Raw genomic sequence first — 5,565 nt, forward strand, 5'->3', positions numbered from 1 at the left:
AAGACTCTGTCTCAAAAAAAAAAAAAAAAAAAAAATTCTGGCTGGGCACGGTGGCTCACACCTGTAATCCCAGCACTTTGGGAGGCAGAGGTGGGCAGATCACGAGGTCAGGAGATCGAGACCATCCTGGTTAACACGATGAAACCCCATCTCTACTAAAAATACAAAAAATTAGCTGGGTATGGTGGCGGGCACCTGTAGTCCCAGCTACTCAGGAGGCTGAGGCTGGAGAATGGCATGAACCCGGGAGGTGGAGCTTGCAGTGAGCCGATATCGCGCCACTGCACTCCAGCCTGTGTGACAGAGCAAGACTCCGTCTCAAAAACAAAAACAAAAAAAAATTCTGAACTGTGTGATATGACCATATTGCCACAAGAATTCAGAGGAGAGAGAGATTAGTGAAAGCTGGAGAAGTAAGATAAATCTTGGAGAAAATGGGACTTCTAAGGACTAGAAAGATTCAGAAAAACAGGAGAAAAGTTGGGTAAGTCTGCCACCATAAACAAAGGTATAAGGATAAGAATAAGCACGGCAATTGCCAGAAGCCAGATTAAAATATAACTATTGGTGGTCAGTAGGAAATAATAACCCAATAATTCCATTATCCTCTGTCCTGAAGACTGATCACTGATCTTGTTATCTATAGAATTTGGATTCATGGTGAGATAGCCCCAGGACAGGGGGCTCTTCATGGTTCTATTTTCTTTTCTTTCTTTCTTTTTTTTTTTTTGAAACGGAGTCTCTCTCTGTCTCCCAGGCTGGAGTGCAGTGGTGCTGTTAGCTCACAGCAACCTCTGCCTCTTGGGTTCAAGCGATTCTCCTGCCTCAGCCTCCTAAGTAGCTGGGATTATAGGTGCCCACCACCATGCCAGGCTGATTTTTGTATTTTTAGTAGACACGGGTTTTTGCCATGTTGGCCAGCCTGGTCTCGAACTCCTGACCTCAGGTGATCCACCCGTCTCAGCCTCCCAAAGTGCTAGGATTACAGTCGTGAGCCACCATGTCTGGCCTCTTTTCTTTTCTTTTTTTTGAGATGGAGTCTTGCTTTGTTGCCCAGGCTGGAGTACAGTGGCGCAATCTCGGCTCACTGCAACCTCTGTCTCCTGGGTTCAAGTGATTCTCCTGTCTCAGTCTCCCAAGTAGCTGGGACTACAGGCACATACCACCATACCCAGCAATATTTTTATTTTTAATTTTTTTTATTTTTGACAGAGTCTCTCTCTGTCACCCAGGCTGGAATGCAGTGACATGAGCTCAGCTCACTGAAACCTCTGCCTCCTGGGTTCAAACAATTCTCCTGCCTCAGCCTTCCAAGTAGCTGGGATTATAGGCACCTGCCACCACATCCCGCTAATTTTTTGTATTTTTAGTACAGACGGGGTTTCGCCATATTGGCCAGGCTAGTCTTGAATTCCTGACCTCAGGTGATCCACCCACCTCAGCCTCCCAAAGTGCTGGATTTACAGGCATGAGCCACCGTGCCCTGCCGCAAATTTTGTATTTTTAGTAGAGACAGGGTTTCACTATGTTGGCCAGGCTGGTCTAGAACTCCTGACCTCAGGTGATCCACCCGCCTTGCGCTCCCAAAGTGCTGGGATTATAGGCGTGAGCCACTGTGCCCAACCCATGGTTCTATTTTCTATTAAGGCACTTTCTTTTCTCCCTTGATTCAACTCAAGTCTGACTTGAGAGACTTTCTTGTCCTAAGAGTGACAGGTATTGAAGGCCTTGTTGTTCAACAGCAACTCTGGCAGCAAAGAGGGGAACAATAATGATAAATCTTAAATGACTGTTCTCAAACTTCAGGGTGATTAATTATTAGGGATGCTTTAAAAAAAGAAAAAGTCGGCCGGGTCCAGTGGCTCATGCCTGTAATCCCAGCACTTTGGGAGACCAAGGCGGGTGGATCACAAGGTCAGGAGTTCATGATCAGTCTGACCAACATGGTGAAGCCTCGTCTCTACTAAAAATACAAAAATTAGCTGGGCATGGTGGCCTGCACCAGTAATCCCAGCTACTTGGGTTGGGAGGCTGAGGCAGAAGAATCGCTTGAACCCAGGAGGTGGAAGTTGCAGTGATCCGAGATTGTGCCACTGCACTCCAGCCTGGGTGACAGAGTGAGACTCCGTTTCGGGGAAAAAAAAAAAAAAAAAGAAAAAGAGAAAAAGTCAACCAGGTGTGGTGGCATCTCCCTGTAGTCCCAGCTACTTGAGAGGCTGAGGTGGCAGGATCACTTGAGCCCAGGAGTTGAGGCTGCTGTGAGTCATGATTGTGCTGTTGCACAAAAAAAAAAAAAAAGGGCTGGGAATCTGCATTTTTAACAAGCACCCTAGTGTTTGTTTCTTAAGGTGATCAGTGGGACATACTTTGAGAAACGATGCCCTAATCTAAATATTTGACCTAAAAATGCCAAATGAAGCTGCCTGGACAGTGGCGCATATAATGTTTATGTATATCTGGGTTTATCAACTTTTGAGAATTTATCTTTTCTCATCTATGGCTATTACAAATTCATATGGCTATCTTCTAAAGAGTGTGACACAGACACTCTGTTTTAATGTGTTAGTTTTGTCTTCTTAAATAGACTATACTCACCTCGAAGACAGGGACCTCTCATACTTTCCTGACTTTACCCACAGGAAGATAAGAAAGCAATTTTAAGGTTGGAAGGTAGCTGGGCTGCTCAGGATGAATCCCTAATACCTTTACATCACCTTGAAAACCCTGGAAGTCATATATTTGGGATTTTGTATTCATTTTCTAGGGTTGCTATAACAAAGTACCACAGACTGGTGGCTTAAACAACAGAAATGCATTTCCTCACAGTTCTGAAGGCTAGAAGTCCAAGATTAAGGTGTCAGCAGTTAGTTTTTTTCTGGTATTTTCTCCTTGGCGTGAAGATGGCCATGGATGCCCTATGTCTTCATAGGATCTTCCCTCTGTGTGTCTGTGTCCTCGTCACCTTGTCTTATAAGGACGCCAGTCATACTGGATTAGGGCCCACCCATATGATCTCATTTTAATTTAATTACTTCTGTAAAGACTTTGTCTCCAAATATACTCACATTCTGAGGTACTAGGGGTTAGGACTTCAACATATGAATTTTGGGATACAGTTCAGCCCATAACAGACCTCTAGTGTCAGCTTCTAGAAACGTACCACTCATCCTTCTCTTCCATTTGTTAGTCTCATATGGTAAGTTCTCTCCACCCTTTGGTTCTCCTCCCCCACCTCTTACAGACATAATAGCTTGTGTAGCAAGAACTCATGGAGCAGCTCTAAAGAACCTACAGTAGGGATGGACAGGTTGTGGCATGCACCAAACACCATAACACTCAGGGGTTGCTGAAATTCCAGTTGTACTGTCTTAAAGACACAGCTCTCTGCTCATTCTCTGCCCAGCTGTCTTAGCATTTGGTGATAACAATTAGATTATTAGATCCTCTGTAAGTGACCTTGGTATCATAACTCATCCTTCCTTAATTTTTTTTTCACTGTAGCTTTTATTAGGCCTTTCTTTGGCTAGTTCTTTAGAAAGCTCAATTATTTAAAATAGAAAGCTCAATTATTTAAAATAATCAGTGAGGTCAAAAGCAGGACATGCAAGGGCTGGCTGAAAACGTAAGGACAGTTTTTGAGGGTAAATCCCTGGTTTTGTAGAGCTTCTAAAGCTGGTAAACAGCAACACCATTAAGAATCCTAGGGAGACTTGGCATGGTGGCTCACGCCTGTAATCCCAGCACTTTCGGAGGCCAAGGCGGGCGGATCACGAGGTCAAGAGATGGAGACCATCCTGGCCAACAAGGTGAAACCCCGTCTCTACTAAAAATACAAAAATTAGCTGGACTTGGTGGTGTGTGCCTGGAGTCCCAGCTGTTCGGGAGGCTGAGGCAGGAGAATCACTTGAACCTGGGAGGCGGAGGTTGCAGTGAGCTGAGATTGCACCACTGCACTCCAACCTGGGAAACAAAGCGAGACTCCATCTCAAAAATAAAAAATAAAAAAGAATCCTGAGGAAAGAATTCCTATTATTTAATATGATCTAGGAAAGGTAAAACAACAATAAGACACAACCTCATGGTTTTTAGTTCTTTCCAAAGTCACTCCCTTCATGTCAGCTTCAGAGACTGCTGTTATGGAAAGGCGAGGCTTCCCTCTTCCCAGGCCATGTTTTTCGGTCAGTCAAATCAAACATCTTACTAAACCAGGAAGTCTTGCTCAATTATCTTTTTCCCCCCTACCTTTGTCCAACTGATAGATATCTCAGTGATACAATTATTGTGAAATATGAATCACTGTTCTGTAAAGTCCACATCTTCTTTCCTATGTTCTCTGCTTCCAATCCCTGTCATTTAATTAATTGATTTATTTAGAGATGGGGTCTTTTTACGTTGCCAGTGCTGGGGTGCAGTGGCTATTCACAGGCGCAGGCACAGCACACTACATATAGCCTTGAACTCCTTGCCTCAAGCCATCTACCCACCTCAGCCTTCTGAGGAGGTGGGACTGTAGTCCAGGTACATACCACCGTGCTTGACCCTATTATTTTAAAAATGGGTTGATAAATTCTTGGGGAAGCTCCACCTAGTGGGATTATGAGGGCTCCTGGATGAATATTGTTCCCTGTTGGACCAATCTTTTCCTCTTCCTGCCTCAGCTTCCGCCAGTAACTTCTTACCTGGGGCATGTATTTCTATCCTATTCACGTTTTACCCTCTGGCATAGAGCTTGTTCTCACTTAACTGTCATCCTCTGCGCTTCTGGCCTTCCTCACAAGTTTGTAAGCATTAAGAAGGTGCTGTGCATGCTTCATTAAATTCTTCCTTGGATGGGTTGAGTTCACCCTGTTCTTCTCAAGCGCAATTTTCCCCAAGTTTCTTCCCTAAGCAATGTTTGTATTGTGTTGGGACCCCTTCCAGTTATTATTAATTTTCAACACACAGCTACCATGAAAATCTTGCTATGAAGTAACTGGCGAAACTACAGACACGAATTGGCTTCCTCTCAAAGGCCCGGCGTGCCCACAGTGGAGGACGGAAAGCATTCTCCAATCCGAAAAGTATGGAACGCTTTGGCAACTACTTTGCTCAGGGCAGGCAGAAGACGGTGGTTCTTTGGTACACTCCCCTTCTTACCGAGCTTCGTTTACTGAAGCTTCTCCTCAACACGCCAGGATCCAGCATGTGTAACACCTTTCGAGTCGGCTGTCTTGGGGCTGAGGAGCGAAACGGGGGGCTGGTTATGGACTTCCAGCATGGGGTTACTTAGCCCGCCCAGGCTTGCAAACCAGCTAGCGTGATGAGAACAGGTGGTGGACGCGATTGCCCACCTCTTGTTAATGTGTTAGGATTCAACAGACAATTAAACGGGCCCGCACGCCGCCTGCCCCACTCAGCCCGCCTTAATGCTGGGTTCCCTTTCCCCCCTCTACAGGCCGGCTAGTCCCGGTCCCTCACTTGGGACGCCTCTGTCCCTGGTGCGAGGCGCATGCTGGACCGCTTCCCCTACTCCCCTCTCCGCCAGGAGGAGGAGCCGAGGGGCTGGCCCCGCACCCGGCTGTGGCA

The 5,565-nt window shown here is 45.8% G+C and overlaps 1 protein-coding gene across 1 annotated transcript in view; it reads left to right on the plus strand.

Annotated features, from left to right (window-relative positions):
* Positions 1-5,565, plus strand: part of ACACA (acetyl-CoA carboxylase alpha) — a 355,889-nt gene that overhangs the window by 57,449 nt on the left and 292,875 nt on the right. The gene's annotated exons all lie outside the window — the stretch shown is intronic.

This window comes from Mandrillus leucophaeus, unplaced genomic scaffold (genome assembly GCF_000951045.1).
Source record: "Mandrillus leucophaeus isolate KB7577 unplaced genomic scaffold, Mleu.le_1.0 Scaffold374, whole genome shotgun sequence".
Lineage (NCBI taxonomy): Eukaryota > Metazoa > Chordata > Mammalia > Primates > Cercopithecidae > Mandrillus > Mandrillus leucophaeus.